This window comes from Eumetopias jubatus, unplaced genomic scaffold (assembly GCF_037043125.1).
Source record: "Eumetopias jubatus isolate StellerSeaLion01/CBP00866 unplaced genomic scaffold, mEumJub1_p1.0 scaffold_1, whole genome shotgun sequence".
Taxonomy (NCBI): Eukaryota; Metazoa; Chordata; class Mammalia; order Carnivora; family Otariidae; genus Eumetopias; species Eumetopias jubatus.
Genome location: NW_028274807.1, coordinates 202,228,670 through 202,244,950, shown reverse-complemented (window position 1 = coordinate 202,244,950; position 16,281 = coordinate 202,228,670). Strand labels below are relative to the sequence as shown.

At 40.4% G+C, this 16,281-nt stretch overlaps 1 pseudogene; it reads right to left on the bottom strand.

The window, feature by feature from the left end:
• Nucleotides 1–1,750: 1,750 nt before the first annotated feature.
• Nucleotides 1,751–2,614, bottom strand: LOC114196495 (AN1-type zinc finger protein 6 pseudogene; annotated as a pseudogene).
• Between the last annotated feature and the right edge of the window lie 13,667 nt (nucleotides 2,615–16,281).

Sequence of the window (16,281 nt, the reverse complement as noted above, 5' to 3'; positions counted from 1 at the left end):
TCTGACCTAAGTTTCCTCGCAATGAGTCCACGATGCTTATGAACTACTTCTGGTTTAGCCCCTCTTGTGTGTGCTTAAGCAATAGCTTCTCAGTTCCACCCCACTTGCCCACCCCTGGTTTTGTTCTTGCTTAACCCTTTGGCCTATTGCCACCCCCCTCCTCTAGCAGAGCAACCAGCTCTTCCACTATAAGACAACATAAATCCACTAACAACAATTCATGCCACGCCGACCACATTTCCCTTTTTTAACAAAGTTACTCAATTGGTAAAACCAGGAATGCCTGATGAACCTCAGAGACAACAAGTTATTGGGCAGACTTACTGCTGCCTAGTACGCATTTTGGCATTTAGAGCTTAAATCACAAGAAATAGATTTAATTGCATTGGACTGGATTGAGTATAGCCTATGGGATAGCCTAAAGGAGAAATGAAGACTGGTTCAACACTGGTCTCTAACAAGAGTTGATTAGTGGGTAATCTTACCCTTGAAGAAGGTCCTTAGGGGTAAGTTAAAATGTATCACATTGAACTATGTTCCAGTCAATGATTTGTCAGTTACTTGAATGAAGATATTAAAGCTGTACCTTAACTGGAATGGCAATTGGCACAAAGTTGGGAATGAGAGCTAATGAATTAAATAACAGAAACAGATTGATTTCAAAAACACCTTGACAGCCTGAAATAACTAGCTAAAACTAAGAGGATAAAATGTAATAGGAATAAATACATAGCCTAGATTTCAGAGGGGTAAGAACTAACCTTTCAAAAATGTCAAATGATAATAATAGCTAATGTTTATAAGTTTGCAGTAAACAAGACCCATTTGTATTTCATAAATTGCATAATGTTGGAAAATTACTGGACAAATGTTTCAACACTCAAACTATTTTTCCTCTTTGACACAGTAACTCCATTCCTAGGGCTTTATCCTGGAAAAAAAAAATCTAAAAAAGAGGAAAATGCGAAATGCAAAAAGAGGCTCATGACAGCACTACTTATAATAGCAAAAACCTGGAGACAAAGGTGCAACAACAATAATATTTAGTAATTTGATATGTATATCAACCACATTGTGCAGCTTTTAAAAGGGAGGAAGTTTTCAAAGGAAGGGGTGTTATTCTAAAGACAATAGAGCAACAGGAAAAGACCTTGCAGTATGAGATGAAAACACAAGATTAATTATTTCCTATTCTTTTTTTTTATGGTTTTCCTTTTTATTTAATCAAAGACTGGTGGGTAAACATAAATACAGCATAATTACTTCAGATCATTCTTCATATTGTATACACACAGACCGATGAACGTAATCTGAAAAGAAACCTGCAGTCGGCAATGAAATGCTTACAGCTTTTCCTTCCCTCGCTCAAAAAAATTTAAAAACACACAAACTTAGAATCTCATCAGCACACACTCTCTTGTGACAAATGATTCAGACATAAATAGTGGGTGCAAAGAAACTATATGCTAACATATGTAGAACCTTTGTTAGTGAAAACCCAGAAGCAGCCGTAAGGATGAAGATACATTCAGTGACTGGTAACTAGTTGTGCCCTGAGGGGCTCCATCGACAGAGATCGTGCTGCAGAGAAAAGCTATGTACACACACAATGAGAAAATAAACTGCAAGATCAATGCATGCATGTTTAATACTGGAAAAATCACGGGCCTCCAAAATTTCTCTACGTTTGTTATAAAAGCCCTCTGCACTCAACTAAAATTAAAATGATCTTAAAAGGATGATCCTTGTAAAGTTTACTTAAGTCTTTTCAGCCACAGAAACTGCAATGGAAATAAATGTTCAGAGTCATTTTCAAAACAAAAACAAAAATCTATTCTTCTGATGACATGCATGATTAAAAGGTCTATGCAAGATACATTGCTCTACATTCCCAATGACTAGGAAAAAAAACCTCAAGTCAATTTTTAGTTTGCAGATGGTCAAAGGATTTTGTATTCCAGCAGGAGTTCAAATCTTCTGGATCTTTTCACCAACAACTGCTGGATTTTCTTTTCTGATTTTCTCAGCAGCATCAGCTTTGTAATTGTAAGAGCAATTGTGTACATCTGAGTAACGGTGTACACCACAGTAAACATTTCCACACCGGCATTCAAACCCCGTAAGTCCCACTTTCTTCCTGCACATGAAACAGAGATTCTTTTTTTGTTTTGGTTTTTCAAGAGACTTGCTTTGCTCTTCAGATGGCTGTTGTGCCATATCTGATACTGAAGCTTGCAGGTCTTCTGTTTCAGGTACTGCTTTGTCCACAGATGTACTGTCCACTTGGGAAGATGCTACAGATTCTGATAAAAGTGACTGATTTGATACAGGGCTTGGCTGCACAGATGCAGACGTGGAGTATAGCGGTGACTGGGCATCCGGGACACTGTCGTCTGTGCACTGGACGGGTAAAGATTTCAGACAGACTACCGACAGAAGCTGCAGGTGGGCTTATTCTACCATTACTACTATTCTGTCTTTGAAGATGTTCTTTCTAGCACACTGAACACATGCCATTTGTACGAGGGTTTCCATAAAATCCGCAGCCAGTGGAACAAAGCATAGGCACTTGGCTCTGATTAGTTTCTTGAGCCATGTTCCTCTGTTGCTCACCTCTTTCTTATTCCATGACGGCAAATCACTTCAGAATCCAATCTTGGCTGCTCTGCTCTCTGTATGGGCTACTTTGGTAATTACAGTTGAGGTTGATGGGCAAACAGCTGTCCTGTATCCTGAGACACACATTAGACTCCTGCCTTCCCTAGCCTCATAAGCAGCTACTTAAAGTTTGAGTTTTATGCAGGAAAACATTGTAAAGCCTTCAGTGTTTTACTGCAGCAGGCTTCAGATTCATTCCACCAAAACCTCCACAATTTTCTGTTTGCTTCCCCTCAGATTAACTTCACTTGAAGCTGTGTTCTAATTATTTCCTATTCTATGAGTACAGTTGTAAAGTTAGATGTGCTTATGAATATTTTGAACAAGAATTAATAAGAATTGCACAAAAACAGAAAAATGAAAGTAATCTCTGTGTTAGGCTGTTGTGTGATTTTTCTCATCTAATATCTGTTATTATAATAAAGTATAAATTAATGATTTTTAACTGCACAAGACAGGCTGGGGGAGATCTAACCTTATATCAGTTTATGCTCATAAAATACCCAATACTCTTCATCGGCTGCAAAGTGCATGTTTAAATGGAGGAAGAGTCGGTCCCTAAAGACAGGAGTTACACTGAGAGAAATTTACACAATAGAACTCTGGGCATGGGAGTTAAAAATCTCCTACTTTGCCTTGGTCATGTCTGGAATACTGTATGCAAGCCAGGGGCCATCGTTAGATAGAGCACATCTCTGCAGGACTAATCTTTGATGATATTTTATAAGAGGCGTGGTTTCTCTCTTCTGCCCACTCTGGAACCAGAATCTGATTGCCAGGACCAGTTCAGTCCACCCTAAATTAAAACAATACAAGGATATTTTTCTACTACATATCAAAACACCAGTCATTTTTTAAAAACTGTAGTATTGGTACAAAAGTAGACAAATATATCAATAGAATAGAATACAAAATATAGCAATAGATTCATAAATATAAGATCATTTAATACATGATAAATGTGGCATCGGGGAAAAATGGATAATTTTTGGGGGTAAGGCTCTTAACTAAATTCTTCCAAAGTTAACTAACCCCAGGAGGGTGTATTCCTGATTGGGGTATTTCAAATGTTAACTGATGCCCCTAGGGTAAGGATTAAAGCTAAATAACACACCACTACATTACATGTCTAAAACCAAAGTGTTATAAATCCCAGACAACATAACAGCACTTTATTACCAGTGACCACAGGCAATACTTTTGTTAGCTGTGTCAAATGCCCATACCTTAATGCCTGCTGGATTTTCACCAGCTTTGGCCCCAACCGGGCCAGGAAGTCAATCCCAGTCTCTCCATTTCCCCAAGGGGTCTCTGGCCTGTGCCCCTCCAGACTTTAATTTCTACACTAGTCAGGGTTCTTAGTTGTAACAACTGTAATTGATATAGGAACAAAGAATTTTATTGAAAGGGCATCAGTGGCTGCCATAATCGATGAAGGGACAAGAATCCAGGCTTGGGCAGAAACCAAGGCACATCCCTTATTCTGGTGCCACGAATACTTCAGCTGCTGCCCAACACTCGTTGCTCACTGAGCTCCCCCTAAGCACCACTCCCTCCAGATGAAAATGTCCAGATGGCAGTATATGGTTCAGCCTAGATCACATGCTTATCCAGAAGGTGTCAGACAGTGAGAAAAGGACATTTCTCCCTGCTTTGGCTTCTCAAGTAGGATCTGAGTTATTTCTGAAAAATACAAAGAGTTGCCTACCAAGAAGCCAAAATAATAAATGTTCATTGTACCCCATCAATTATGTATCTCCCTTCCTGAAGTCTCTGATGAGGTCACATTCTCTTCTCTCTCCCCAGATCAAAGCCAGTATTCAGGAAAGTATCTGAGTAATATTTTTAAAATGAAGAACACAAGACTGATAATGAGGTATAATGGAAAAGGTATTGGTATCTGATAGAGCTTACTTCTGATAGTATTTGGTCTCAGACAAATTATATAAACTATCTGAACCTTAAGTTCCTCATGTTTAAAATGAGAATGCTGGGGCGCCTGGGTGGCTTAGTTGGTTACGTGTCTGCCTTCGGTTCAGGTCGTGATTCCAGGGTCCTGGGATTGAGCCCCACGTCAGGCTCCCTGCACGGTGAGGAGTCTGCTTCTCCCTCTCCCTTTGCCCCTCCCCGCCTTATGCTCTCTCTCAAATTAAAAAAAAAAAAAATTAAAAAGGCAACTGAAGCAAAGGCTCTGTCTGACTAATCTCCAAACATAACAGAGACCCTCCACTGCTTGAACATCATAAGCTGTAGGCACCTAGAGCCAACCTAGACTAGGCCAAGGCCTCACCTAAATGGTTCCTTCATGGGCTGACTTCATATTTATTCATTAATTTCTTACCCCTTGTTGTGTTTTGTTCTTGTTTGACTTTGTAGTGTGCTTTGTTTTGTGTGACGTGTATGAAGCCAAGTTAAATGCATAGTGAAATGTCATGGAGCTCAAAATCCCGAAACTACTTTACAGTTATGTTAACCTCACTTTATGACTGAATAAAGCTGACATTGTGGAAAGACACAACTTATGTCTTTATACCGTGCTCGTGACAAATAATGAAAATGGGGATACTGGTGCAGAAGTAGGCAAGCAAATGAAAAGAAATAGTCAGAACAAACTCATGTGCATATAGGGACTTAGTATATCATCAGAGGGGTATTTCAAATCAGTTGAGAAAGGAAAGGATGAGTTATTCAATAAATGGTGTTGGGAAAATTGGTTATACATTGGAAAGAAAGAAAGTTCACCTGTCCATACCATATATAAGAAACAACTTCCAGATGGTTTAAATATAGAAAGGTATAAAATAAAACTCTGTAAGTACTAGAAAAAAATATAGAAGAAGATTTTTATTCCTTTGGGGTAGGGAAGGCCTTACTAACTAAAATATAAAATCAGGGAATAAAGGAAGACCATCAGACACAATAAACCGATTTAAAAGGCAACTGAGCAGAAGAAAATTTTTACATTTAACAGACCAAAGATTATCCAGCCTCATATAAGAATACCTCAACATAAAGATGCCTCTTTAATTTGTCCCACATAGATCCTCAAAGCAAACCAACTACTTCATTTTAAGCAAAACTGAAAAAAATAAAATCAAAAAGATCTGTTCCAATAGTGAAGGAAAATATTGGTGGAGCGGCTATGAGGCACCTTTGGGCAAATAAGAAAAAACTGTTTCTAAGGAGACACAGTTGGCATTCAGCTTGATGAACAGAGGCTGAGCTGTGTCTCAGCTTCCAGCAGAACGCCAACCACACAATCATTCTCAAAGGTCCTGAATGACTATGTTGCATTTACCAACATATTGTTCAGTTTGTCTTCTGCAATATTGTGATATAGTAAGAATGTAGATATTTGGTCTTCCTCCTGGCTTCTGGCCAGAGATCTTAAACCCCTCGTAATTTCCTAAGTGATAAGAAAGATAAGAAAGTATCTCTTGTTCTAACATTTGGTTTTTGTTCCCAATTCCTGAAATAGCACAGGAATGATAAAGCTGAAAGGAACATTTTTTGTTATTCATAACAAACCCCTTTCAACCACACACAAGTTCATGGTAATGAGGTGACTTTTGGGAAGCCTCTAAGGATGGGGTGATGACTGCTAGGGAACCAACCATGATTCCCTGGATTAGAAGGTTGTAACTTTTTGTCCAACCCTCCACCTACCCTCTCTTCACACCTTAATTCCTAGGAGGGGAGAGGGGCTAGAGATTGAGTTCAGTCACCCATAGCCAATGATCTAATCAATCATGCCTTTTAAGAAAGTCTCCTGAAAAACCCTAACCAAAGGGGTTCAGAGGGCTTCCAAGTTGGTGAACACATTGAGCTGCTGGAAGGGTGGCACATCCCTAGAGGACATGGAATCTTCACATCCCTTCCCCCATACCTTGCCCCATGCATCTCTTTCATCTGGCTGTTCCTGAGTTGTATCCTTTTATAATTAACCAGTAATCTAGTAAGAATTCATTTTCCAAAGTTTTATGAGCTGTTTTAGCAAATTATTGAACCCAACTTGCAGTTAGTATCTATCTGAAGGGTAAACAGTCTAATGGACTGAGCCCTTAACCTGTGGCGTCTGCTCTAACTCCAGGTAGTGTCAGAATTGGGGTGTAGGACACCAAGCTCATGTCCGGAGAGTACCGGAGAATTGGTTGGTGTGGGGAAAACTCCCACACATTTGGTATGAGAAGTATTCTGTGAGAAAAGGAAACAGGGATTTCCTTTATTTGAAGTGTTGTGAGCAGAGTACAAAAAAAGTTTTTCTTTTAGTCTTCCTGAGGATTTTCTTTTCTTTTTTTTTTTAAGATTTTATTTATTTATTTGACAGAGAGAGAGACACAGCGAGAGAGGGAACACAAGCAGGGGGAGTGGGAGAGGGAGAAGCAGGCTTCCTGCCGAGCAGGGAGCCCGATGCGGGGCTCAATGCGGGGCTCGATCCCAGGACCCTGGGATCATGACCTGAGCCGAAGGCAGAGGCTTAACGACTGAGCCACCCAGGCGCCCCTTTCCTGAGGATTTTCAAAGATAACAATTCTTTGTTTCTGTTTAGTTTTTGTTTTACTTTACACTGCAATCTATCTGTGGGATGCAGCGAAAAGAGTGCTTAGAGGGAAATGGATAACATGAAACTCCAATAATAGAAAAGAAAAAAGGTTTCCAATCAATGACCTCAGCCTACACCTCAAGAAACTAGAAAAAGTTGAACAAACTGAACCCAAAGTAAACAGAGGAAAGAAAATAAGTAAGATAAGAGCATAAATCAATGCACTAGAAAACAAACAAAAAATATAGAGAAAAATTCAATGACAAGCTAGTTCTTTGAGAAGATCAGTAAGATTAATAAAACTCTAGCCAGACTGATAGAGAAAAAAAGAAAGAAGACACAAATTACCAATATCAAGAATGAGAGAGGTAATATCGCTACAGACCCCACAGATAATAAGGGAATATTATGAACAATTTTATACAAATAAATTAAACACTTAATAAAACAAATTATCTGCAAGACACAAACCAAGATCACCTAAGAAGAAACAGATAAAATTAACAGCCCCATAGCTATGAAACTGTAGTTAACCCCTACCCCGTAAAGATAACTCTAGCCCCAGACAGCTTCAATTCCACTAGATATTTAAAGGAAAAAATCACAGCAATTCTTAGCAAACTCCTTCATAAAATTGAAGAGGGAGAACACTTCCCAACTTATTCTATGAGACTAGCATTACCCTTATACCAAAACCATATAAAAACAATACAAGAAAACAACACGTTAATATTTTCTCATGAATGTAAATAAAAAGCATTATAACCCCATGCATAAACTGGGACTTTATTCTTCTACAAATACAAGCAGTCCAGCATTGTTGAGGGTCCTTCCAGTTGTGTTAAGTCCTGCCTCTTCCACTGGCAGGCATCCTTCTTAAGGACACATAGCAATATTTCCCTCCTCAGAGCTTCTCCCTCTGTCTTCAGCACTTGCTGACCCATCACTACATAGACAAAACATAGAATAATTTCATGAACTATTTTAGAGAAAAAGTAAGAGGAGAAAGAGAATTTTGTATGAGAGAAGAGGGAGGAAGATAGAGATTTTGTACAGATAGAGCCAAGGGAAAATTAAAGCTGTGACAAGAAAGAATGCGTGAAATGGTGTGCGTGGTGTCTCACATATAAAATGATTTCATTCTTTTTTGAAAATGACAAATACACCAGTGTTTGGTGTTAAATCTTTATTGAATGTGTAATATACACTGGTTCCTCATTCCTGAGGTTGGAGATAACTTCCTCTTTTCATCTGATTGTATTTGGTGAAAAATTCAAAGGCTGAGATTTAAACACATTCTTTTTCAGGTGCACGACCTTACAACTGGGCTCATCGCAAGAGGGATTGCTGCTGAACACACACCAAGAGTCCCACCAACAGAACTTTTCTTATAACCCTGACTTTGGCCATGTAGCTCTGGTCCTTAACATCAGTGCAGAGGAAAGCCAGAGGAAGTGACTCATTTCTGCTTCAAGTAGGTTGCAGCCTTCTAATGAGGAAAGGCAAGATGCACATCTCCTTGCTCTGGTGTGTAAAGTCTATGTAATTTAGGACTTAGGACTTATCTGGATTTGAAATCCATAATCAAGCATTGGAGCTTGAGTGGCTGGGGACAACCCTGGTGGCATCATGGGCCATAGAACGTCACAAGAAAGTGAAATCCTGTAAAGATTAAACATCAAAACCCTCCCCTCCAGTTTCCTGTGGGAGGTGGATTATGGTCATAGATGGGCGTAACTGGGATGGAGTTGGAGAAAGTGTTAAGAAGGCACTTCAAAATATTTGTGAAAGCTAGCCTCTTTGAATGAGAACCCATCCTATTTCCACAGTGACCTGCTAGGCATCAGTTCCAAGAATCCATGGGTTCTCTATCACCCAGGACTCCAGGGAAGCCCAACATGCTAACCTTTCATATTCCTTTTTTTTTTTTTTTTTTTTGCCAATAGCTTAAGGGTTTCAAGGGGGCAGGAATCTGTCCTGCTCATCTTTTGTCACCTTAGCAATTGACCCAGAATAGCTGTTCCCTGAAGGTTTGGTGAATGATAAACATGCATGTCTTATCTCATTTGTTCCACAGTATGAGCTCCCAGTACTGTTAACAGTACTCCAATGATCTGTTTAGCCTCTGTCTCCCCTACTAAACCGTGAACTTCCTGAGGGCAGAATCTATGTACACCCATGCTCCCTTATTCAAAATCATGCATAATAGTAAGTACTCAGTATGTGTTTGTTGAATGGCTGAATGCATGAGTGAATGAATGAACCATAAGGAGCCTCCCTAAATCTGATTTGTCAATTATACCTCAATAAAGCTGGGGGGGGGGGGAATAAGCCTCCTTGTTTCTGACCAGCAGATTAGTTGTTTTGCTATTTTCTTATAGGCTAGAGCTCAGCACCTGGGGCATCTGAAGTGATCTATTAGTACAGTGACTCTCAAACTTCAGTGTGTTATCAGAATCATCTAGAGGCCCAGGTTCTTTGAAGTCGGATAGGGCCTAGGCCTTTGTAGTTTTACCAAGTTCCCCAGGTGATTCTAGTATCTACCCGAACTAGAGGACCAATGATTTTGTGTCATGCTTTTTTCAACCTTTTCCATGCTGTACCGTCACAGAAGATGATACTTGTTCAGCATAGTAAACAAGGTGAAGCTACTTGCAGCCAGGACACTCGGCCTCTTGATCCGCCCAGGATCCTTTTGTTTACTGGGAATACCGGTTGGAAAGCTCTGCCTGACCTTGATAATCAAACAGTGGTTGGGGACCAGCAGCTTCAGCCAAAAGCTTCTTTCAAATGTGGATCTCATGCTCTCCCCAGATGTGCTGAAGCAGAAACAGCCTTCTAACAAGATCTCCTGTGGATTCATGGGCATATCCAAGATCAAGAAGCACTCGCCTTAACACCCCTAACTCCTTAACACTCCAACTCCTCTCTGACCTAAAAAAAAAAAAAAAAAAAAATTATATATGTCCAGGAAAAGGCATGACTCCTTCCTCCCTGTAGTTGACTCACAGACACAGGGGAAGTGGGGCAGAAATCTGCTGAGCTCAGCTACAACCACTAGTCACACTTGAGGTTGTGTGTGTGTGTGTGTGTGTGTGTCCACACACGTGCATATGTTCCATTCTTGTCAGGGCACTATTGAGCGAGAGTGTAATCAGTATAGTCTTGGATGTTTAAAAAAAGTCAAAATGCTAAAATATGCTGAAGAAAATTTCACACTGACCCTTAAGCTCTCTGTGTGCAGTTGAAATGACACTCAGGACAAAATTTTCTGCTCCATTCCTGCTATCATGACTTCAGTTCATTCATTCACTCATTCATTTCCTGAGCATCTATTTTGTACCAGGCAAAATGGATACCAGGCACCAGAAATACAAATGTGAAACAACGCTTCGGATGCTCACTCAACCCTCTGCCCATAAGGTCTCATCCTCCCCATTCATATCACATACTGCACCACCCTAACCATCTTAAAGTGCGTATTTCATTGTGTCATTCCTCTAGCATATTCCTACATAAACCTATCAATCCCCGCAGTTGGTCATTCACGGTCCCCCAAGCGTGCCTAGCACTCTGCTGCTACAATCTGATTGAGTTGGGTCTAAGGAGAGGCCTGAGCATCTGTTATTTCTGTACAATTCCTTGCCTGGGGCTGAGACTTGCTTGTTAACAAGATCAGAGACTTGACCCTTGTCTTTTAGATACTCATGGTCCAGCAATGATACAGGAAGTTGGAAGATGTGTTACTCAGCACAGTGTTGACATCAGCATGGGTGGGGCTGACCCTAGACAGGTCGTCCCAGAGGCTGCCCGGAGGGCAGGACACCCAAAATGGTGTTGTGTAGGTAGATGAGAGGAGGAAAGGCATTCAGGCAGGACACATGGTGTGGGCTACGTAATGACTTCAGGGACCTGGAATAGGTTTGGTGTGGCTGAGGTTCATGTGGCGTAGTGGCAGGAAGAGGGGGTGGGGAGGCAGAGGGCCAGATCTCAGAAGGTCTGTTCTGCCACACTAGAGAATATGTTTTTCTAAACCATAATGGGGCATGGGAGAGCAGCATGGAAGATCTTAATCTGGGGAATGGGAATATGGATCTGAACTGTAGTATCAAATGAGCAGTCTGGAGGTTTTACAGAGCACGTGAGATAAGATGGGTGCTGGGGGCAAGGGAGTCAAACTGGAGAAGGCTATTTGGAGAAGCCACATGGGTGTGCAGTGCAGTGTAATAGAATGAAAGCCGTCAGGACTTGGCTCTATAACATGTGCAGGTTACATCAGGTAACCAGAAAGGTCACTCCTGCTCTACTGGCCCACAATGTGGTGAAATTAAGTCTGAGAGACATTTTTTTTTTATTGTGGTAAAATACACATAACATAAAATTTACCACCTTAGCCATTTTTAAGTGCACAGTTCAGTGGCATTAAGCACATTCACGCCGTTGTGCGGTCATCACCACCATCCATCTCCAGAACTTTTTCATCTTTCCAAACTGAAACCCTTTCCCCATTAGGCACTAAGTCGCCATTCCCTCACCCCCCTGCCCCTGGCACCCACCATTCTACTTTCTGTCTCTATGAATTTGACTACTCTAGGACCCTCACATTAAGCAGATTCATACAGTATTTGTCCTTCCGTGACTGGCTTATTTCATCAGTGTAAAGTCTTCAAGATTCATCCATCTTGTAGAATTTCCTTCCTCATTAAAGCCAAATTATATTCCACTGTATGTATATACCACATTTTGCTTATCCATTCGTCTGTTGATGGACACTTAGGTTGCTTCCACCTTTGTCTATTGTGAATAATACCACTATGAACATGGGTATACAAACATCGGTTTGGGGCAAGTCCTACTCTCAATTCTTTTGAGTATATATCTAGAAGTGGAATTACTGGATCGTATGGTAATTCTATATTTAACTTTTTGAGGAACCACCATGCCGTTTTCCACAGTGGCTGCAGCATTTTACATTCCCGTCAGCAATGCACAAGGGTTCCAACTTCTCTACATCTTTATGGACACATACTATTTTCTGGTTCTTTAATAATAATACAATCTTAATGGGTGTGAAGTTCCTACACCTGTACTCTATACCCTCTGTACTTCATTGTGGTTTTGATTTGCATTTCCCTAGTTATTAGTGATGTGGACATCTTTTCAAGTACTTACTACTCATTTTTTATTTTGGAGAAATGTCTATGCAAGTCCTTTGCCTGATTTTAAATCGGGTTGTTTGATTTCTGTTGTTGAATTGTAGGAGTTCTTCACATATTTTGGATACCAATCTCTTACCAAATATGTGACTTACAAATTTTCTCCCATTCAGTGGGTTGTCTTTTTTCATTCTGTTGATGGTGTCTTTTGATGAACAAAGTTTTTAATTTTGATGAAGTCCAATTTATCTATTTTTTCTCTTGTTGCCTGAGTCTTTGGTGTCAGATCCAAGAAATTGCTGCCAAGTCCAATTGCAGGAAGTTTTCCCCCTGTTTTCTTCTAAGAGTTTTATAGTTTTAGCTCCTATGCTTAGGTCTTTGATCCATTTTGAGTTAACTTCTGTATATGGTGTAAGGTAAATGTCCAGATGTATTCTTTTGTATATGGAGATTCAGTTTTCCCAACACCATGCTGAGAATACTGTCCTTTCCTTACTGAATGGTCTTGGTGCTCTTGTTGAAAATCGTTTGACCATACATGCATATCATACTCTATTCCATTGATCTTTATGTCTGTCTTTATGCCACTACCACTGTTTTGATTATTGTAGCTTCGTAGAAGTCTAAAATCAGGTAGAGTAAGACGTCTAATTTTGTTCTCTTTCAAGATTGTTTTGGCTATTTAGGGTCCTTTGAAATTCCATATGAGTTTTAGAATGGATTTTTCTATTTCTGCAAAAAAAAGTGCTGTTGGGGTTTTGATGGGGATTGCATTGAATCTGTAGATCGTTTTAGTTAGTATTCACATCTTAGCAATAGTAAGTCTTCTAATCCATGAACACGGATGTCTGTTTATTTTGTCTTCTTTAATTTCTTTAAGCAGTGTCTTGTGGTTTCAGTGTACAACTATTTTATTCCCTTTGATGCTATTATAAATTAAATTGTTTTCTTAATTTCCTTTTCAGTCTGTTCATTGTTGCTATATACAAATGCATCGTGTTTTTGTGTATAGATTTTGTATCCTGCAACTTTGCTGGATTCATTTATAAGTTCTAACAGGTATTTTTATGGAATCTTTAGGGTTTTCTATATACAAAATCATATCATCTGGGAACAGAGGTAATTTTACTTCTTTTCTTCTGTTTTTGATGCCTTTTGTTCTTTTTCTTGCCATAACTGTCAGTACTATGTTGAATAAAAGTGGTGATATCAGGCACCCTTGTCTTTTCCTAATCTTAGAGAAAAAGCTCTCAGTTTTTCATGGCCTGAGAGAGTTTTTAATCTGTTCTTGGGGTTAAAGAATTTCAGAAGTTTGCAAGGCAGGAGGCCATTTTATTAACTTAATTAGCAATAATGTGGAACGATAAGAAAAGAAAGAAAAGAGACGGAAAGCATCTGGTGAATATAAAGCATTGCGTGTGCTGCGTATACTTCTAGTTTTCTATAGGTGTTAAATACACCACAAAAGAATGAAAAATAAAGCAAGGTACTGGAAGAGGACAAAAGTTGACTGAGAATATCACTGAGTAAAGTGGCTTTGCCTTTACCCTCATGAGTGACTTCCCAAGGAGACCCAAGCTTTGATTTTAAACTAAAACAACAACAACAAAACCTAGGATCTAAAGCCAGAAGCCTTGGAAGAATGAAGAAGGACTTCAGGGACTCAGGCTGTGTCTATTCTAGAATGGGTCTCTCCCTCTGGGGTCCTGGCCCCCGAAAAGCTGTGCAAAAAGTACCCTTGCCACATCTGTTGAAAGAAGGAAAGTTGGTCTAAAAATACATGAGAAGGAACTGAAAGATTTCAGAGAAGGCAGGGCTCAAGAGCCAGAAACAAAAAGAGGAAGGTAAAATTCTAGTCACAAAAAAAAAAGAGGAATGGAAATTAAATTTTCTTACAAAGAAAGTCCAGAAGCTTCCCCCTTTTCCCTGACGACTCCATCAAAAAAGGGGAAAAAATAGTCAATGGGAAACAGCTCTGAGAAAAATAAGTCTCTGTACCATTACAGTTGAGAATTCAGGCAACCTGACCTGAAGAGCCAGACAATTTCCCAACTACAAGGGTGTTAAGCTGAAAGGGCTTGTCTTGAAAATGTCCATCCCTCCCATCTCAGGGAAAAGGGATTCTGAAGCTCTCCCAGGGTCACAAAGCTAACGAGGGTCAGAGACAGGCTGGAAAGTCACTTTTAGATGTCTGTCCTGTGTTCTTTTCATCGGACCCCCATATCAACATGATGTAGTCATTGCATTGAATTAGCATCATCCCTTGAGCTTTCCTTGGATATACAGGTGTATATCCAAAGACCATGGTTCGCAGAGTGGGGCCCCCACACCATAGCACCAGCAGCACCTGGGAACTTGTCAGAAATGCACACTCTCAGCCCCACCCCAGACCCATGGAATCAGAAACTCTGGGGACGAGGGCTGGTCTTAACAAGCCCGCTGAGGAATTCTGATGGCACTAAGGTTTGAGAACCACTGGCCCAAGAAGTAATACTCCTTGTATCCATTACAATAGCATAAGTAATAATCAGCATGTGTTTCACAACTTACAGAAGAGCTTTTAACCTGCATTCTTTCTTATTTGATGGTGGAGGGTGGTAACCCTCTTAAAATATCTGTGAGAGTAGAGTCAAGTACTGATATACCTATTTTATGACCTCAGAAATGAGGTACAAGGAGGGTAACCAATTGCTGGGATAGCAGATCTGGAGAAGGCAGGGCCCAAACTGCAAATGACTTACAGAGTTACCCCCAAGGCACTCCCAGATAAAACTTACCACTTTTCACTTCTAGATAAAACATTATCAACTAGGGCATCCTTTTAGAGCATTCTTGGAAACATATAATGCTGGGTCAATTGTGTCATTGTCCAGAAGAGGAAATAATAATACTAAGATCTCCCATTTTCTGAGGACTTACTGTCCGGTCAGAAGCTGAGTCTCAGAGAAACAAAGTTACCTGCCCAGGGTCACCAGGTGTGTCTGGAAAAGCCAGAATCAGAATGTAAGCTATCCGCCTCCAGAGCCTGTCTGTTCAGAGAGTCTGCATGGATCATCCTTAGTCATCCATATCATGAAGGGGCAGCACTGGACCCTGTAGTCAATATTCTTGACTATATATCTAGTGCCCTAGCTGCCACAGAAAACCTCTTTTCTCTAGACAAGTGGTTTTCAAACATTAGTGTTCATCAGAACCACCTGTAAGGTTTGTTTCACCATAGATCAACCCACCCCAAGAGCTTCTGGTTCCACAAGCTGGAGTGGGGCCCATGCATTTCAAACATGCTCCCAGATGATGCTGATGCTGCCAGTCTGTGGACCACACATTGAGTCGTGAGGCTCTACGCTCTAATTTGAAGATTGATCAGGCTGATATGGCAAATGAATAAGGACTGAAGTTCTGAGTCCGGTATGTTCACTGCCACTCGCAGTCAATAACATATACACAATCCCGGCCGTTTTCCCCTTAGCTGCTCATCCACATCCATCTCTCCAGTTACCTCATGCCAGGTAAGTCTTATAATGGCCTCCTAGCTCATCTACCCCATAGGTTTGTTTGGCCTCAATCCCTACTGCCCACCTCTCTCAGAATTTACCTTGTCAAAACTCCAATTCATTTAAGGCAGGTTTGGGAGAACAAATCTCTTCCTCCTCATTGCCTAAAACTCCTGAACTTTTCATTCAAAGTCTTCCGTAACTTCCATGAGTCAATTTAACATTTTAGTTTCATCCCCAAGGTCTTCATCACATACTTCATGCTATCACGCTTTCTCTACCCATAACTTTGTTCATGCCATTTACTCCACCTGAAACGTCCTCCCTCACCATCTCCCCAGATTTAAATTCTTCGGAACTCATGTCAGACCCGCTTTCTTTCATGAAAACCCCCATCAGGAGGTTGTCCCTCCTCTGAACTCTGCAAAAC